At 36.1% G+C, this 21,637-nt stretch overlaps 1 long non-coding RNA gene across 1 annotated transcript in view; it reads left to right on the forward strand.

The window, feature by feature from the left end:
* LOC119696153 overlaps positions 1-21,637 on the forward strand; it is a 54,070-nt gene that overhangs the window by 6,811 nt on the left and 25,622 nt on the right. The window lies entirely within an intron of this gene.

Genomic DNA, 21,637 nt, shown 5'->3' on the forward strand with positions numbered 1-21,637 from the left:
GCTCTAGTACATAATTTTCTGAGATCCCTATTTAATATTTAAAATAGGGTAAATGGCCATATTTTGGTGGCAGTGGGCTTCAAAACAATGCAGTAGTGTTGTACAATGCACTAGTTGAAAACCATTTCTGCAGATGTAAATTTGACTATTCTACTTTGCTTTCTTTGTGCAAACCATGATTGTGCTTGGCAGTTTTCTACTCTTTCATTAGGCTGTCATTGCTAGAGCAACACAATTAATAGCAGCTTTTAAGGTTTAATAATGGAAAAAATCTAATTACATTCCAGTGTTGCTCTTATAATAATTCCAGACTCAAAGGCTGTGTCCCTCTACTCTTCAGTGATTCACATCCTTGCGACTTTGCTCATCTCAAGTTTTATCAGAGAACACTAGATTTGTGGCCTAAAATCAGGAGCTGGTTCAGCTTCTCAGTGTGACAAATGAGTCACAAAAAGTAAACAAAAGTGAGGTGATTGTGCAGATTTGAGAGAGTAAGAAGGGGTGAGATGTACACCAGTTTCTCTGTTGTTAGCAATATCTCAGCTTTTTCAAATCTTCCTCTTTTCAGGAGAAAAGCTTAAAAAGTAATTATCTATTAATAGATAATTAATAGATAGCTGCCTATTTCCATTACGCTAGAAAAACATGCAAAGAGTCTAATACCATGTAAGACTTACGGAATCCATTCAGTGTCCTTAAAGAAAGCTTCTAAATCCCTCTCTATTCAGAGGAAAAATGCTGGACATATTAGAAACTCCCTGATAGAGAATCTGTCCTCTTCAGTTAAGGAATATGGGAGCTAAGCTAGATCTGCAACAGTAGGTCTCACTCTGACACACTAGAAATGCGTCTCTCTGATTTTTATGGAATTCTTGTTAGGAATGCAGCCTCATTAGGGACCTACACAGTGCTTGGATACATGAGGTTAGAATACTGAATTCTACATTCCTGATCAAAATAAAGTAAATACTTTAAATTGTTGACTTTTTACCTAATCATCTGCACAGGCATGAAAGGAGATGAAACTATTTGTTATGATATACATTTTCCTTTTCGTAACTCATGTTTACTTTGGCCAAATAAGCCATTTACATTGCACAGAGGAACAATTAGAGGTAATATGTTTGTTATAAGAACACCTGTATGCATTTTATAGACATAAGTAAACACTTCAAATAATTTCATTTTTTCTTTCTTTACACATAAATCTGTTATAAAATACAGCATAATTACATCTAACTTCCTTGTGACAACTTGGTGAATAGGTCTTGATTTAGAAATTATTTTTTTTCAGACTAATTTTACAAACCCCAACTATATTTTGGCAGCCACTAAAGTTGAAGGCAGGTTCATATATTTTTCCTAGTATACACCTAACAAAAAGATGTGAGGAAAGGTGTAATAGTTGAAAGTGAAATAAGCCTCCACATCAGGAAAAAAGGATACAGCAATATGTCACTCTCTCAGTAGTTCCCTGTGACTTAGAGGAAGCTGAAATTATGGGACTAAGGTAGTGAAAGTATTGTGTAAAACCTGGCTTCACATATATTTTGTTCAAAGTGGAAGGTTTGGTGACTGGTGTAGCAATACATGAGCTGAGTGAGCAGAGACCATTTTACATTGAAAACCACAAGACTTCTGACAAAGGGCTGCTTACCCTATAGTGTAGTCTTGCTAACGTTCATGATCTGAATATATATAGCTGCCATTACTTTGTATATGCTGACTTTGGAATTAAATTACTGTTCTGCGATGTCTATTGCACTATGAAATGGAATGTTCCTTTGCAGACATTAGATTACATTATAAATGCTATCCTTTAATATATAAAAAGAGATATGTCACAAAAATATCAGCTGAGGTTTTAATAATGGAAGAGACATAATGAAAATTAATTGCTCAGTTATAAGCTATTTTTTTCCATTTTTTTTAACCTACATTAAGCTTGTAATTTTATCGTCATTCCCCTTAAGCTGTTACCAATGAAAGCAGTATTTCCCTTTCCATATCCATTTTCAACTCAGTACTTAGCTGGTTTTTTTTTTTTTTTTTTTTTTTTTTTTTTTTTTTTTTTGTAGAGTGTGTGATGAGCAAGAACATTTTTAGGTAGTAAAAAGGGACATAAATATCCCTGGAAACACAATTGCACAACACAGAATAGCAGAGGGACAACTTGTGTTCTATTTTCAGGTAACATTAAATGGCCCCCTCACATACAAAGTGGTATTAGCACACTGTATTTCCTTGTCTTTCTTGCTGAAATCATTCTTGCATTTGTTCATTTACTGTATTTATGTCATCTGTCTTGGTTTTCACATATAGTTTTTCAGGAGGAATTATAGCTTCTTAAAATATCTTACCTTGAACACTTTATATAAAGTTGTAGTAAGCTGCTATTTTATCCTACATTTTTCTCATAAGTCAATCTGAAAACATCCTTTCAGATGCAGGAAAATATAGAGAGTATCCATCTAGAGACTTAGAATTAAATAGCTTGTAAAAGAAAAGAGGAAAAGATTAGGCTACAGATAAAAATGTTAAAAGTGTTGTGCTATACTGGAAATTTTTAGTCTTGATAGGATATATATATAATTTAACGAAATTAGGATTAGAAAAAAGAAAGCAATTCTAAAAGTAAATCAATAAGATAATAATATGCTAATTAAAGTGATGAAAAAGGGGTTACTTGACCCTACAGACATATATTAATATCCTCAACTTCTTATTTATGATCAGGGAGCTGAGTAGGAATATACTTAGATTGTACTAATCTATTAATCTAAGGGACTGGGTGAAGAATTATGCAAGAGTGTCACACAGTTGTGAGAAGGGAATTATACATTTCATGATACTGAAAAGCTTTAGTTCTATTATCCACTTCCTCCATATAAATATGCTCTTTCATGGTATAACCAGTTCTTGAAGTCTTAAACTGGAAAAAGTATCCGCTCAGCTTTAGGCTTTCAGCTATTCTTTGGACTTCATCAGGTCTCTCTTATTTCACACATTCATGGATCACAGCCTTAGTAAGAGGCAGCAATTTTTCTGGCAGTGTATCCCTATTAAAATTTAAAGATCAGATCAGCAGTTTGAACAGTCAGACATTCATTCTGTTCTCCAGAGGAGCTGTTGCAATCTAACTTGGCATTTTTGGGCTCTGGCTTCTTGGCCTGTATTTGTCACCTTACAAAGCAATGGCACCCCATAGTAAGAGGTACTGTGTTAAAATATATCTTTTTGGGAGGAAAAATTAGACTGCCAGGCCAGTGTCAGTATCCTTAGTTTAAGAAGTTTGAAAAAAATCTTATTGATAAGGATAGTGCAATGTGCATTGCTTTACTGGTTTATAGAGAATAATTCTAAATTTCAGCTCCTTAGTGAAATTTTTCCTGAATACCTCGCTTGCTAGACATGTAAATCCAACTGAAAACTCCCCATAAAGCATGCCTTGGTATGGTACATGTTATTCCTTGGATTTGGTCAAAGGAAAAGTTACCTTAGCTCAAGAGGACTATAATTTTTATATGTATTTATATATAAACCTAAGTGAGAAATAAATAAAAAAATGACAATTTTAAGACTGCATGAATTCTCTTGTTTCAGACTGCCAGATACTAAAAATTGAAAGAATGCTTCCACAAACTCAATTTGCATCTGTAAATCTCCAAAGTCCCTAAAGCATATGACTCTCAGTTTAAGTTGTACTGGTCAATGAAAGATGGCTGAAGCATTAAAGAAGATGGAACTATAACAATAGGGGAAATGCTAGGAACTTCAACATTCTCCAGAGAAAATTCTTGACAAAAATTATTAACCAATTTATGTAATATCTCTACCCACAGCAGAATTGCTAAAAGTCCTCAGTGTCTTAGATGTCTTAATGCATCCTTCCTTTAGGTCTCACACACAAATGACAGCATAAGCATGAATCATGCTATGTTAATTCATTACTAATTTTAGTATACTATATAAAGTTATTTCAGTCAGCACAAAAGAGTGGATTTATTAGTCTTCATAGAAAGAGCAGGGTTTGAAAAGAAAAATGTTATTGGTGAATTCAGTTTTCAGTTCAGAAAATTTGGATTTATGGAAGAGACTCAGCCTTCAGCAAAGGCTTTGACACCGTTCCTCAGTTTCCAGGAAGTGGTCTGCAAGAGTAGATTCTGAAACCATGTAATATTTACTATCTGTTTTAATGATCCAAAAACCTGTGCTGAATCAGAGGTAGAAATGTTAAAGTAATTACCTTGGAAAGTAAATTTAATGAATGCCCAATATGTGAAAGCATTATTTCTGTAATCTTTTCTATTGCCCAATTTATCATTTTTATTGTTCATTTACCTATGTTATATAGTTCTGGTATGAATTATATTCTCTAATATTCATTTTTCTTCAGTGTGACTTGTTAGATAGCTATTGAAAAGATCCTCTTTAAAGGCAGACCTTCGTACTTGAGAAAACTTGGAAATATAATATAATTAAACATAAATCTATTCCTGTCTCAAGATTGTTTGGAAACGTTCCTGTGCTTCTTACTAGAATTAGAAGAAATACTTGTTTGAACGAGGCACTTTTTAGCTTTCTATTTGCTTTGAAAGCATGGCAGTATTACTGATATTTTTTTATTTCTACTATCTATTCTCATGCCTTCATTCTGCAAAAATTAGCTGCATCCATAAATTTCTTCACACCAGTAATTTCTCAGCTACTTAGCTGAAACACAACCTGAGATGTGTGATAATGCACACAAAAAGGATTGCTGATGACATCTAGTCCTAGTGCAATGTGTTTGTATGATACAAACACAGGACTTTCTCCCGAATTCAGGCATAAACCAGCTTAGCTGATGGAGAAAATAAGTCTCATTAGCACTATAGGAAATACCAAAGAAAACCTATCTCTCAGTATGATATGATTGAGAAACTACATTTGGAAGAAAATTACTGAAAGAGCTTGTAGGAATTTTTGGGGGTAACTCAGTTTACATTTTTCTGGGATAATGTTCTCTCTAAGATTAAAACAAAAAACAAAAAGCACTTTCCTCAGAAAAATTGAATTGAAATAACACAGATTATGGTAGACATTGTGGTAAAGAGGAACATACTTCCTCATGTTTAAGGGTATAACCAGGTATTTGGTCTAAAACAGGGTGATGAGTAAATGTCAAGAAGTAGGCAGGCAAGGTGCAACTTTTAAGACAGCGCTGGAAAACGAAATGAAGTGAAATAGAATACTACTCGAAAAGTAGCCAGGACAAAATGAGAGGGAAAAATAAAGTAAAGATGACAAATATTTTGAAATCCAGAGGGTTTCCTTGCTCTCATGGAGTGACTGAAGCATGGCCATACACTGGTTTTGATGCCAGTATAGAGGCCTTGTGGTACCTGGTATAGACCCAACCTTCCAGAAGACAATCAGGATATACTTATAACTATTCCATATCCCAACTGGTGCAACACCTCTGCAGGACAGCTCTGCACATCCACAAAGAAAGAAAGGAGATTAGTCAGTCCCCAGTCAGAGAATTAGGGCCTGTCTGGCACATTCTTAGGGGGAGAGTGATCAGGTCTTACTCCTATAGACTCATATTGGCAATTTTAAGGCAAGGTTGAGAGCCCCAATAGTGTCTGAGGGCTCTGAGGCTGTGTGAGGACAGAGGATTAAATACAATGAAGAGGATACAAGTACTCCATGAGATGGAGAGGAATGATTTTGTATGGGTTTGCATAATTGCTGACTTTGGCATTTTTTAGAACATGAAGTAATTTGAATCCAAGCCCAGGACAATATTACATCTATAAAAGGACATCATGGTGGGTGAAACACTGGTGCTGTAGAAATACCACCAAGACCAGCTTCTCCCTATTGTAGCTATGACAAGGCTCAATCCCTGTTTATCTGCCACAGATATGTGGCACCCTCAAGTAACCCACATGAAAAAGAAAGCAAAACATTGATCTTCGCAGTAAATAGTCTACCAGGAGCAAAAATTCACAATCCAAAAATTTGAAGGATTCATTCACATGCACCTAGTAAGGGTTTAGCAGGAACTGGTTTATACTCCTGGAGGAGCCTTTAATAATTAAAGAAATACCACTTGAATTGAAACATATGATAATCACATGATTATATTTTTTGATACAGTGCATAGTGCTTATGTACAAAAATAAAAATACATTTAGAGCTTAGCCTGTCCTTTATTGTATCAAATTAAATTGGATTTAATGCTTAGTTGTGTGTCATGCATATCAGATCCATTTGTACAAGGCTGTATAGTGTGGAGTCAGTTCAAATGAATGAATAGCTTTCTCATTACTTCACCCTATTCTGCTGTCTCTTTTCCTGTCCTTTGTAATGTAATGGAGGACAGCTGTGACAGTGAAGTGAATATTAACTAACCTCAGTGCCTCAGCAGATTGTGACTTAATCCCTGCAAATACCACTAAAATCAAAATTTAATTACTGTCAGCACAGCTCTGTTAATGCCTGAAAAATATTTAACAATTAGTGGTTGGCTTGATTAAGCAAGCTGCCTTTCACAAAGCAACCTGAAAAGTTTTTCCTTGTATTTTATCCCTCAGACTAATTAGTCTGATGTAAGCTTATAGAACTTCATTTACTGTTACTGAGTCTGTTATACTCCTGATCCAGTTTCTGCGGCTTAACTGTCTTTAATGGAGGAGAATTGTTAAAAGGAAAAATTACTCCTCAAAAGTAAAAAAAAAAAAAAAAAAATCTTTTTAGTAAAACAGAACACTTCATTAGTTATTTGCTCACATGAATTTAAGAAGATAAATTTGTCTTACCTATGATTATGTTATTTATACCAGTTCAGTATGTGTTGAGTGACATGTTAACTAAGGTACAGTCATGTCTGTCGGAGGACAATGTCTTGTACCTCTGTAAAAAGAGGATTATATCTAAGCCTAGAGAAAAGGCTTGGCCTTGAGTCACAAGATATAGATTCAGGTATTTGTTTTGAAAATCTCCGATAAAAAGGAGAACTACAAATTAAAAGGTGATTCACAGTTGCCTTTTACAATTAAGTCTTGTTATTTCAATTAACTTGATGTGGCTTTGATCTTGCTTGGTTATGCCGTTATTGTACAAGAACCATTGCTCTTATTTCTGTGATTTTACTAAAGTTGCACTTCTGAAAACCTGTGATTACAGACAGGCTCTGCTCACTTTATGAAAATGGAACCATTGCAAGAAATTCCTGTAAAATATGACTTGAATTATAACATTTTCATCTGGTATCCTAGAAAAAAAAATACTGTTCCACAGTTGAACGAGCAAGATATACCACTTCAATATTTGAAATATTTTTTGATGACACTTTTCTCCATACTGTAGTGGCTAGCATAGAGTCGTTTAACTGGGTGGCAGATGTTTGCCTGAGGTCAGTTAAGTACAAGCATATTAAATTTTTCTAGGTAAACTCTTACAATTCTTTAGCTGAAAAACTAAGAGGTACAAAATTAATCCATATATTTATGAAGTGTATAAATATGTTTTGGGGAAGTGAGCATAATCAGCTTTACAAGAAAGGGTGAATTCCTTCACTAAGGGCCATTGCCTACACAGAGAAGAAATTTTAAAATATTTTTCATCTTTAAAAATTTACACTTCATACAACCCCAGACAACAGCTAGAAATTTATAATATTGGCTCGAGTCTACTGTAAAACCTTTTGAAAAAAGTTTGTTATCTATGTAAGTATATCACTCTCAAATTACTTAGAATAGTAAGGACTATAGGTTTACTGCTGCACTAGCTAGATAGTAAGTAAAACATGTCTGAGAAATGAGATTGCCTTACTCCAAGTATACAAAACCGAAATACAAAATTGATTAAGACTATTTAAAATCGAAATGTTTTATCCCTTCTGCATGCCTGTCTGTCACTGGGATTTACAAGAACATGGTTTACCTCTCTATTTTCTTCAGAAGAAAGGTATTCTGCAGTATAACTGAACTATTTGTTTCAATTAAGTACTGGTATTTTGCTCCATTTGTATAGGTTTTTGTCTGTTTTCAGAGAATCATAGGATCACAGAATGGTTTAGGTTGGAACAGACCTTAAAGATTAACCAATTTCAACTCCCCTGCCATGTGCAGGGACACTGACTAGACCAGGTTGCTCAAGGTTCCATCCAACTTGGCCTCGAACGCTTCCCGGGATGGGGCATTCACAACTTTTCTGGGCAGCCTGCTCCAGTGCCTCGTCACCTTCACAGTGAAGAATTCCTTTCTTGTATATAATTTCAACCTACCCTCTTTCAGTTTGATGCCAACACGCCTTGTCCTGTTACTGCATGCCCTCGTAAAAGTCCCATCTTCCTTTTAAGCCCTATTTAAGTACTGGAAGGTACTATAATGCTGGAGCCTCCTCTTCTTTTTGCTGAGCCACCCCAACTCCCTCAATCTGTCTTCAAGAGCAGAGGTGTTCCAGCCTGACCATCATCTTCATGGCCTTCCTCTGGACTAGTTCCAACAGGTCCTTCTTATGTGGGGAGTCCCAGAGCTGGATGCAGCACTCTGGGTAGGTTCTCTTGCATGTGACATAGAGGGGGAAAATCCCCTGTCTTGCCCTGCTAGCCACAATTCTTTTGCTGCAGCCTAGGATACAAGTTTTTCTGGGCTGCCAGCATGTGTTTCTGGGTCTTGTTGAAACTACTCATCCACCAACACCCACAACTCCTTTTTTGGTAGAGTTGCTCTTGATCTATCTTCAGCCCAGCCTGAGCTTGTACTTGGGATTGCCCAGATCCAGATGCAGGTCCTTGCACTTGTTGGATTTCATGACGATTACACTGGCCTCTGAACCTCTCACGCATCCTTTCCCTACAGCATTGATTGTGCCAGTTTGTGTCACTGGCAGACTTGCTGAGTGTGCACTGAGTCCCACTATCCCTGTTGCTAACAAAGACGTCACAACACCAACCCCTGAGGAACACTGCTCATCACTGGTCTGCAGCTGGACATTGAGCCATTGTCTTCAATGTTTTGAGTGCCACCACACAGCTAATTGTTTATCCACCAGGTGATATCCATCAAATTTGTTCTTCTCTAGTTAAGAAACAAGGATGTCAAAGCAACTGAATCAGTAAAAGCTGTGGTTTGTGAAATAAAAATGAAATCACTGAAAAGGTAATCTCTGTAAGACAATTATGCATAGTTTGGTACAGTCCAAGATAACTGGCAGCCTTTGCTTCTGAGGTCATGGTGAATTGAGGATGGAGGTTAAATTACCATTCATAATGGAGAGGTGGTCCATTCATGTCATGTCTTGAATGTTGGCTGAAAAATGTAGAGAAGTACCACCACCTTTATCAATTCTTTCTGAGGAGTAATTGAAGTTATTATGAAAGAAGAAAAGGAACCAAAGTGCATTACAAATCTCAAAGCAGAGTAAAGTTTTTTTTCAGCTATCATAAAAAATGTATTCTCAAATATTTTGTATGACATTTAGATGGGCTTCAAATGCTTCTATCTATATCATCATGTACACTAACTATTTCTCTATGAATGTACACCTGTATTATCACTAAGCAAATACTCTTTCACCATCAAGTTTCATTCTTGTTTTATGGTTGCTCATTGAAAATGCATAAAAGTTTTCCTTAATACAAATAATCCACATAAAATGTCTATTTTGCATACTTTTTCCGAAAGCAATTCTTTTTCTTTTTCTTTTTCTTTTTCTTTTTCTTTTTCTTTTTCTTTTTCTTTTTCTTTTTCTTTTTCTTTTTCTTTTTCTTTTTCTTTTTCTTTTTCACTTTTTCTTTTTCTTTTTCATCAAAAGCTGAAGAGTTTCTTAATGGTTAATATGCTTAAATGGTCTTTATATTTTTATGTACAAAGCAACATATGTTAAAAAACAAGCAAAACTTGATCAAATTTTCTTTGCCTCAGAACCAATGCTGCAACTCTATCAAGAGCCACTTACCTATGTTTTCAGAAAAAGATCAAGCCCTAAGCTTTACTTTCTACTAGGAAGAACACTTGTAAATCTCTGGATTAGACCTTAGAAGAAAGTTTCCAAAGTTGAATTTTTTTTACTGCTTTTCCCTCTCTTGAACTGTAACCATTAAAGTGCTTCAAAAGCTGTGGAAATTTTAAAGCTGAGTTCAAATAAACTTGATTCTGTCTGTGCATACATGTGCTTACATGTGTTCAATGCTTAAAGGTGAAATCCTGTATTCTGTAGCACTCACAGTACTCTTGCTGAATCAAAAGGGTGTGTATGTGTTTTGAGAAAAATAGTAATCTCTTTCTTATGCTCACTGGAATATTTATTTAAAATCTATGTCTAGAAGCACAACTTGTGTAGATTAGCATAACAGTATCCACTCATTATAGTAAAATTTAAAGCAGTAAAACTCTGCTTCGTTAATGTGCTGGAGTACTGTCATACAGATATCTGTAAATGTGTCTTTCCTAACCTCCATGGAAAGGGTAATATCCAGGAAGGCTAGAAAGCAGGAGAGCTACATTGGGGTTAAATAGAGATGTACTGGGATCTGCTTAGATGGAGCTGCATAAGAGAAGGCAGCTGCTCATAAGAATATAACTGCTTTGATACCCAGGATGTGTCTTTAATCCTTAGTGAAATTTTCATACTTGTAGTGTTCCAGTTTATGCTGGGATTGATGAGTAACAATACAGAGGTCGTAAAAACACCGCTATATTTTAACACACAACCCTGATTGTAGTACTGTTTTCTAAATGGGAAAAGAAGAGCCATATAACAATTCAGATTTGAGTTTAAATAAACCCAACCAAATAACTTTCCTCTGTAACCTTCCTCTTCTCCTACATCATGCTTCTTCCCCTGCTGAATCAATATCCCAGCCCTTGATAAGCTTATACGTTGAAATCTATTGAAAAATTAACCATTATGTAACAGGAATTTTCCACTTCTTGATCTTCTCAATTAATTGCTGGCTCTAGATCGCACATTCCTTTTCTAGCAGGTATTGATGCCTTGGACTGGCTGCCTAGAACAGAGGCTAGACAGAGTTAGAGAATAAAGTAGATATTTAATAAAGGTACACCTTGGGCAGTGCAAAAGCCTCTGAGAGGGCTACACCCAAGATGGACAGTGGTCATGAGTTTTTCCAACAGATTAAAGTTTGGTCTATTTGCATATCTGTATGCATATTTGCATACACCCAGTTTGCTCCCCCTTAGTTCACTTTTGTTTACACTTTTTGGGGCCTGAGGCAGTGATGGTGACCTTGGTCCTCCGGTCTGGAAGGATTGTTTTGCCTGACCAAACAGTGAAGAGAGCGTATGGAGTTCAGATTTATACACTAGTGCAGTAAAGGATCTGAAAAATATAAAAGCTAGAATTTAAGGCATCATTGTAAGTTGTTCCAAAACATTAACAATAGCAAAAAAATCCACCCTAGATTTTAATAAGAAATAAGATAGCACATATTGACAAAAATTAGTCTATGTCTGAGTCTGAGATGAATTTTGTAGCAGATGAATTTTGTTAGTTTTAGTTTTGCTTTTAGTTCTGTTTTATTCTAGCTTCTCTGGCATTTCCCAGTTGGACAAGTGAGTCTTTGGCTCATGCATATGTATGCTAACACAAGTGATTTAAAAAAACCAGCTACGGATCTCTGCAAGCTGGCAAATATAGCTAAATAATACTAATGAATAATATCACGAGATTTCAATAAAACAACCTAAAAAGTTCAATTATAGATATCATTATAAGTGCATGTTTAGTACAAAGAAAGAAACCAAAGGAAGCTAAAATTGTTGCAAAGGTAAAAAAAAGGTTGGCAGACATCAACTCTCATACAGAGGTAAGATGACAAAATATATATATATACACATTCACTTTGCATCTTTGTCCAGTCATGTGCTCTACATATGCCATTGGAGGCTTTAATGACTCTTGCAAAACTCTAAGAAGTAATTAGGAAATATTCCAAACCTATTGAGCAAATTAATACATCTAGGAAACCCATACTGGAATGGGCTTAGAGTTGCTTTTTGTGATTAGTTTCTATGAACATAGCAGGCTTTTGTAAATGGCATAAATCAGTTTAATATATAACAGAATGAGTTTAAGGCTACAACAATAATGTTATAAATCATAAACATTAGAGTGGGTCATACTGAAAGCTACATTTTTTCTGTGACTCTTTGTATTTGCAAGCAGCGTCAAAACCACACCTTTTCCCGGTATGGCATGTTTGAAAAAGTCATTGTTCATTAATGTTCTACTTGTTTGCTAGTGGCATTGTTACTAGTTCAAATTAAAGTCTTCCTTGTGTGCTGCATAACTAATTATCATGCATCATTTCTTGTACAATTTTTTCTGTCATTCAGAAGAAATTAGTATAATAAAGAAGATATTAGTAAAGTGCTTTCTTCACCTGACATCATACTTCTAGACTCCATGCCAATAATTTTTTTATCCATTATGGATTATTAGGAAAAATAAGGAGTAGCCATTTTATTATATGTGAATTATTTTTACTTGTGGCACAGAGCTACCTTAAAAATGTAACTCTGTATTAAGTTATAGAACAAATAATGTCAGGATTATAATGGAAAAAAAAATTTGAAGTATATTCCTTGATAGCATCTGAAAAGACAGTGGAAATGGCAAAATAAATTATTACACTGGTGTTTAGAATATGTAATGTCACCTTACTTTCAAAACTTTCAGAGGTCATAATGTGGCATCTATGACACAATCTTGGGATCAATATATCAATATGCAAATTTTTTAGCACAACACTTTACCCTTAACAAAAATTGTCTTTAATATGTTCAGGAGGGTGCAACTTCCCGGGAGGTGTTTCTAATTAGGAACAACTAATTCTACTTCACTGGATATCAGAAATGTTTCAAAACCACATAATGTAAATAATGGTATGAAAAAGGAATGAATACCACTGACTAATAGAGCCCATTCAATTTCTCATTGAATGAGTACTGCACATTAAGAAGAAAAAGGTAATTTGGCATATTCCCTTTTTTTAGGAGCCTTTTCAATTCTCCTCTAAGCAGAGGTACAGAAAGGTGAATAAGAATATTCCAGTACAATTTCTGACACTGTGGGCAAACTAGAAACATAAGTCTATTTTCAGAAATAAACAAATCTCCAAGTACGCTTTCCAGTGTAAGAAATCCACATAATTGTTGGGTAAATAAATGTTGTGCATTTATAAATTTCCTGTCTTTGGTGCTTTGACAAACTTAGGGTTCTTGAAAAACAATAATTTGCATCAAAGAAATAAATCCCTGTCTAATACAATTTTTCCTCTAGAAACTGACCTTATGTAAACTCTCATCTGTCATATTTGATGATGTTATTTTTCACAGTTAAAAAAATCCCATGTCAGCTCTTTCAACACCAGGATGAGAGCTCAAACCCTACTGGCAAGAGTAGACTATCAGTTTTAGGCTCAGCTTGGAAGTGGTCATAGTGATATATTTCATTTTTTGTTACTATGAAAGTGAACCCAAAACATAACATGATGTAACATAGGGCTCTAAATAGAGATGTGCACTTATGATGAAATGTGAACTACAGCTTTCATTAAACATGTTGTGATTCTTAGTTTTTTCAGAAACTGCATTCATGTCATCCCAATGAAGCATTATATTAAGGAGTCATGATGCTGGGATTTAGACTACTGTATCTTGGATGTAGACAACCTATTTATGTAGCTATTATCAAATGTGCTTCTATCATGCAACAGGTACATAGGAAACAGCTGCCTCAAATCTTGGACACAGGCCTTTCTGTTTCCAAACCAGGCACTGAGACAGGAATGGGGCACAGGAAAGAATAATTTGCAAAGACTCTTCCGTTTCATTTGCACTTCACAGCCCCTGGATGGGAAAAACTGGGCATTAATAATGTAAAGGGACAGAAGACACTTTAACAAACCAAAGTTGCAGAAGTTTCAGTCTCTGGGCAGTACAGTGTCATATCTTTTCCCAGGCCTAAACCTTTCTGAGCTCAGACTTTGAATGCATTATGCATGCTTCTGACAAATTTCCCTAGCATATTGACATCAGGCAGGCTTCAATGAATGAAATATTTTATGAAACCAAGAGATTGATACTGATAGGGAATAGCAGAGTCTCTGGGATCATAAGACAGAGATACAGACGTCTGCCAGCAAGGTCAAAGTAAAGAAGAGAATACTTTGATGTCAGCGCTGAGAGCATCATGAAGAAAGGTGGACATCTAGGCCCCGTAAATGTCAAGCTATACTCATCGATGGGATGCATTCATGAATAGGGACTGATTTGAATGCTGTGCAATTGTTTCCTATACTAAAAAATCTCAACATCAGAGGTAATAAATAAACAAAATCACCATGGATACTGTTTTCAAGTAATAAGATTCATGAGGAATTTTTATTTGGATCACAAAGAACATGAATCTGTTTTCAATTCAGGCTATATTTCATATGGGAAACTTTCTTCAAGCAACTTTGTCAAGCCTTGCATTGACTTCATTTTCTAAGGGTGCAACCAGGTGCAGGTCATGGAAATGTGGTGCTGGATGTGCCTTATGAGATGCTTTGGGCAGCTGGAATCACATAGGCCTTGAGCCCATGGGTCTGCAGCCACCTTTCTGAAATGCCCAAAGTGTATACTTCTAGTTTGCTCCCATATTCAAAGGCTTTCCTTAACACACCATTTAGACCATCAGCAAAAAACCCAAAAACGTATAAGAGATCAACACCCAGAGTGGCCAGAGTGTATGGTGAAGGAAATGATAAAACATCATTTTCCTAGGTTCACAGAATAACCAAGAGACCACCAGATGGAATTCCTATATAAGGCAGAAAGTATGTGAATCATTGTGTTTCAAGGAAAGCTGGAGAAATCACGAAAGTCCAAGGCACTTCTAGTGAGGAAAGATTCCTTCTTGTCTTAAAATCTTACTCAAACTCTGAGAAGTTCCTAGCACTCTTCAGAATACCAATACACTGTCTCTAATCAAGATCAATTTGTGATGCAAAAGAGCAAAAACCTATCCCTCTGGAAAAAAAAAGAATCTGTGTATTGGCAAATGTCAGCAAGGTAGGGAGGAGAGAGGTAGTAAAAGAGAAAATTTTAAGGAAAGAATTCCTTTTTTTAGTTTACTACTGCCACAGAGAACCAAAAATCTCTATAAATACATCTCAAAACCAGAGTTATGGCAGGTACATAACTGTTTACCTTATGCTTCATCTATATTTTCATTGGAAAACCATTGGACCTTTCAAAAATACAGAATGTGTGTGTTTCCCCCCCTCTAGTTTCTAGTTTTGTGGGTTAGGTTTAACGGCATGTTTTTATTTTTCCATCCTCAGCAGACTCAAATCTCTCCTAAGAGTTTAGACCTTTGAGTTTCTGTTTAAATCCTTTGCATATAAGTGATCAGAACCATGAACAATAGTACAAAGAGAATTTATTTTGCTGGCCAGTAGTTGTGTGTAGCTATGTCTGTTTATAACACTTTACATCCTCCTTTTAACACTCCTCCTAACACTTTACCATCAACCTCCTTTTACCCACCACTTTTAACCTCCAGCATTAATTTTTTTCACAACTGAATGAATGCAACAACTCTCAGTTATCCCATGACCTGTATGCTTATAGCTTATAATCACTGCAATAGATCAGGACTTTATTGAAAAAACTTGTTATTAGTGCTCAAGTACATGAGTTTGTGTTTTATACACTGAACATTTTTCTATTTCTTGTTTACAAGGTCATCCTACGCTTCTCAAATGGTATTTTCCTAAGAAATAGTAGCACTTAGTTATCACATGCCTGCACTTTTCACCCTGAAATTTGCGGCCAGTTTTTCACTTTCTAAGTTGAACATTTGTTGAGGATTTCTGCATGAGAGGTAGAGCAGAGAGCTTGTAAAAGTGCTGGTCCCTTGCTGCCTGAGCAGGGGAGATGCAACCTAGTGCCAGCTCCACTCCAGCAGTGGGGCCAGGAATGCAGACACGGCCACTACTCTTGTAAATCCAAGTATGAGAAACATCTGGAAAATATTGCTTTTCATATATGAAGAAATATTGCTTTCACATATGAATGAGTTTAAACTTGGGGTTTTTTGGGTTTTTTTGGGTTTTTTTTGGTGTGAATGCAATTAATGCAAGAATAAGTAGATAGAAACCCTTTTAACTTCTCTTTCTGGGTTTAGGAGAAGGACACAAATGTGTTATGAGGTGCTCCACAGTTGACAGGACACAAGTGTGAAACAGAACAGGAATGATGGAATCATAAAATCATTAAGATTGGAAAATACCTTCTGGGTCATCAAGTCCAAGTGTCAACCACATACAACCAACATGTTCACCTTTACACCAGGTCCTCAAGTACCATATGTACATATTTTTTGAACACTTGCAGGTGGCAGCCATCACCTTGCTGGGCTGTCTGTACCAATGCTTTACAACCTTTCTAGCGAGAAAATTTCCTTAATATCCAATCTAAATCTTCTCCAGTGCAACTTGAGGCCATTTCCTCTCATCCTGTCACTGGTTGCCTGGGAGAAGAGGCTGACCCTTACCTGGCTAAAGCCTCCTTTCACAGAGTTGTAGAGAGTGATAAGGTCCCCCTTGAGACTCATTTTCTGCAGGCCAAACACCCCCCAGCTTCCTCAGCTGATCCTCATTAGAGTTGTGCTCCAGCCCCTTACATAACGTTGTTGCCCTTCTCTCGTATACCTACTGGACAGACTGGTTTGAACAGGACCACATTTTTTGGAGAAGAGGGCCATCATGCAAACAAGGTTCTTATTCCCTCCCCCCAGCTCCTGTACTCCCAGTCCTGTCCCCTTTATAGATGCTACATTCCCTTATTTTGCTGCCAGTAATGTGACAGGATGCATCATCTACCTGCTTCACCTACATGTATTTGAAATCTATTTGGTATGAAATAACTTTACAAAGTAGAATATTCAGAATATTTTTAAGAAAATGCCAAGTCACCAGGGACAAAATCCACCCCTAAATATATGCTGTTGCAGTTTTCTTTTTAATTTCTTTGTCCCTCATAATTCCTGCCTTAATAGCCATCATTTCCATCTTGTGTGCTGATTTACTGTAGGACACTGCAGGAAACAGTTTGCATTAAGATAGATTAGGTCCACTTTATTAACCCTGTCAAAGAATTCAGTTATCTTATAAAAAAAAAAGTATTAAATTAGTCTCACACAATCTATCTCTGGTAAAACTGTACTATATTTTATTATTTTCATTTGCTTTCATGCCCTTGGCTCTACTTTTCTACAAAAAGCTTCTAAAGGCTTTACACAGTACTGAATAAAATCTTCTGCATCAGAAAGAACACTCTGTGTTCCTTCCACATACCACCTTTGCCCTCTTGGTTAAAATGCAGGTACTAATCTGCCATTGCCCCATTCCAGCTTTTACTAATATATTAAATTTCTTGGTGTGGCAAAACTGTACTTTTGCAATTTTTACTAATGCTTCCAATATTCTACAGCAGTTTCCCCCCCGACCTCCAGTTCCCCAATGCTTCTCCTCACTTCAGTGTAAGTTGGGCCTGCATGTTAGATGTTGCAAAACACTCATTCCTATTTTCTGTACAAATTTCTGCTACAAAATCCATCATTCACCAATTGGAAATATGAGCTGTCTAGTGAAAAGCATACAGAGCTATAGGAGATTCTTTTACCCATAGCGAATCAACAAAAATAAGATGGAATTGGGCAAAATTTATCTGCTAAATTTTCACAAAAATCAAAGCCAAGATTTTGCAAGATTGAATTATCAGTGAGTCTCACAAACCTACAAAGAGCAATAGCTAAGTCTACAACAGTGATTATGCAGTTACAGATTTTCTGTCTAGAACAACCTCTTTCAGACATCTGTGGTAGGCCACTTTTTGACCTGCTACTTACCTCACAGACACATCGTGAAGCTGGGCCAGTTTTATTAAAAGGTTGTGATACTCACTTCACAGCTGCAACCCAACATAATTATTAGAAGTCTTATGTGTCAGACTGATTTGCAGTGGAGAATCAGTAGTGTCAGTAGAAAATATGAAAACAGAGCATATATATATTTTTGACTAGTACCTTATAATGCATTATCTATAATGAAGCTAAAAATCACTCAACTTTTATTCTAGCAGCAAGTGTATAGACAGATAAAATATGATCTTATAGATCTTTCAAATGAGGGACCTACTATCAGTAAAACTATTTTAAATGTGGGCTTATATACCTTTATTTTCCACATTATTTCTAATCTATGTCGGTAACAAAAAATTATCACACTTGAGAAGAAGAGTAATCTATGTGTAACCTACAATATTCAGGAAATTAAGATGACATATTCTTCTGGTCTTTCCAGAGTCACAAAATGCAGTGTATTAGAAACATAAATATCTGGAAATTATTCTAAAATAAGCTTTTATGTAATTGCTTTCCCCCATCACTTCAAACTAATTTACAAAGGATTTTTACAGAGTTCTTTTCTTCCATGAATCTTCAAATGTCATCATCACATTTACAAGTTCCTAAAGGATCATAACCATTTAGTAGATCGATGTTAAAACAGTGAGACACAATCTTAACATTTCCTTGCAAACTAGGAAATAAATATTTTTAAATCAAAATTTCAGTCATTTCTTCCTAATTTGCACTAACCTTGAATGAAGAGGACTGAGAAAGGCTCAGTCATTGTACTAAGGAAAGGTTACATACGTTCACTTCCCTCACAGCTTGAGAGAGAGTACAGACCCCCAGCATGGCTGGTCCTAAAAGGAGTGAGACAAAAATGCTCAGAGCCTGTATTTCTCAATGCATTAGGCTGTGCTTCTGGCAGGTGTGGATTTCCCTATAAAGGGAAATAAATATTACTGCTCCTTGTTGATCATAAAGTTTCATAGGGACTTCCCAGGAGAATGATGCAAAGAGCAAATGGTGGATTCTCCTTAGAGAACATCCTGACAGCATTGGTCTGATCAGAAATCAGAGAAAAAAGTAAACTACATTTCAGGGTGAAAGATTGTAAGCCAAATAGTTTAGTTTTCAAGACTTTGCTATGCAAATTGAGGCCAAAGAGAAGAAAAAGAAAAAAATAATTTAAAAAAGATTACAGAAGTGATATACACTCAAAAAACGCCAGGAACAGAATAGGATTGCAGTGGTCTGTATATCAGAATTATCACTCACAAAGTCATCATGCCTGAGACGGGGGTTAGTGACCTGCACAGATAGCTGGTTCCTGTGAACACCAGGGATATTGCCATTACCAAGAGAGGCACTAAGGCATGCCTTTTCCTGCACTCCAATTGATGATGGCAACCTGAATATGCACATTTACCTGTGTCCCCATAAAACAGCAGGCATTTCCTAATTACAAACAATTTAGAAGTATTTAGAAGTGTATTGCATTTAGAAGTGATTGGAAGTATCAAGAACCCAAAATATTATGGCTGCAGTAAAATATCAGTCAGGTTTCTGATCATTTCTTGAAGGGCTGCTGGGAAGACTGCAATTCCAATATCTAATGGCAGGCCAGTTCAAGCCAGTGCTGGCTTTTGTGTCTAGGAGCAGAGAGGCAAATGTTCTGCTTCAGAGCAGGAACAAGCAAGTTAGTGGCTTACAGGAGCTGAGACGTGGCTCATGTTGAGGTGTGAGGCTAAACAAAACAGAGGTGAAATATTTCATAAGCACTGCACCGTCTAATTCTGCTCACACTTGCTTATAGGCTCTAAGCTGGTCATAGGTAGATTTGATCCCTGGTCATTGGAGTCTCACAAAACTTTGGGCTTTCTGAACATTCACAAAATAGTCTTAAGAAGATGTACTTGAGAAGTCCTTGATGTACTTGTTTTGCTTTCAAATTGTCTTTGAACAATTAAGACTACAAAGAAAAGTGCTTTGTAGAGAAAAGGATATTACTGACATGAGCTGGTACACCAGCCAGGGGGAAAAAGTTCATGAAGGAGAATTTCTGCTGGGATCATTCTACTAGCCTGAATAGCATGACAAAATGATAAAAAATGATAAGAAAATGAACATCAGTACTCGCCCTGAGTACAGAGACCTGGAAGGAATATCAGCTGGTCTGCAGCCAAAAAAGCAGCAAGCAATTAACACAGCCTGGAGAAATCTTCTGCCAACATCAATTGCTGCACATTGATACTCTAGCTTTTGCTTATCTTTTTATACTCCAAGGCAAAAGGTAGGCTGGGGTGTGTAGCTCTGTCATGGTACTGCAGAAGTAGTTTTTGACTAATGTAAGGTTGTGCAGGGATTGAAGAAAAGACAAGCACTACTATGATGCTCCACTAACTTTGCTGGGCTGGACTTCACACAGTGCACTGTAAGAAGCATAACGCGTAACTTGCTAGAAAGCATCTGACATTAAGAACTATATCCTTGAGTTCATTTTTTAAGGAAGTTAGATTTTTAATTTATTCCATATTCTTTATACCTTTCCAAACTGGACATATCTGTTGCAATGTAGGCTATAAATTCAAATATACAACTCGGTCTTCTTAAACATAATTTCTAAAATCCAGGACATATCTATAAAGATCAAGGCATAATGCAAAAAAAAATGAAAAAGGTAAAGGTTTCTGACAAGGTCTGACTACAGAAGAGCACAGCAGCTGTAAAAAGTCTTTGTCAGGGTTTTCCCTCCAACAATGTCACACTTCAGTAAAGTATAGAGGTACAAAAACAAATCTTGCAAAGGCTGTGAAGTGTTAATCTCCCACAGCATTAAAAGTGTTGTGAACAGCATGGAACAAGCAGCGTTTGCTCACAGCAATTAGGACCAAGGCCGGTGAAATCTCAGAAATACATTAGCTTGCAAATTTGAAAGGATTAGAAAATATATTCTAGGGCTTGCTTCTGTGGAATAAGGGGGAAAAAGTGTGTCAGTCTAAGATCTCAATAAGTTCAAATTATTTAACTATGTAGTTGCCAAATATTGACAGTACTTGGAAATTGTACTTAATGGAGATTTAACCACCTCTGACTTCAGAGGAGTCCCTTGAACAGTAAGGGAAAAAAATTGACAGATTTTCCAAATTACTAAACAAAGGACAAATTAGCATAGTTTCACTGTTTAAAGAAATAGAGGAGATATATGATACAACCAAAACAAGTGAAATAGATCTCAATTTACTATTTATTTCTTTCCTGCGGATGCTTGAATATCTCCTATTCCAGGACATCTATCCTTCTTGAAATTGTTTCTTCATTGGTAAGGAAATTGGGCATATGTCAAGAGCTTGCTATGGTTCCCTAGGTAGTAATGGCTTCTAGATACTGCTATGAAAATTTTTTTCAGTTCCGCATATCAGAGCAACCAAGCAAACACTACCTAATCGTTCAAGGAATTTCATCATTTGAGAAATGTTTTTTCTGGAAAGCAGAGTTTTCTCATTTAAAAAAAATAAAATTAAAAAGCATATATGTTTAATGGTAGAGAAAAAAGACTGACATAGTTAAAAAGCATGGTCCATTCCAAATACAGAAATTATCTTACTGATGGACATCCAGTCACATGTGTCCACCTATAGAGTATACAGCAGATAAAGAAAGGCAAATATTTTTAACAGTCATTCTAAACATATTGTCAAAAGAAGCTAAAATAAATGTATTT

The sequence above is a fragment of the Motacilla alba genome, chromosome Z, assembly GCF_015832195.1.
Source record: "Motacilla alba alba isolate MOTALB_02 chromosome Z, Motacilla_alba_V1.0_pri, whole genome shotgun sequence".
Lineage (NCBI taxonomy): Eukaryota > Metazoa > Chordata > Aves > Passeriformes > Motacillidae > Motacilla > Motacilla alba.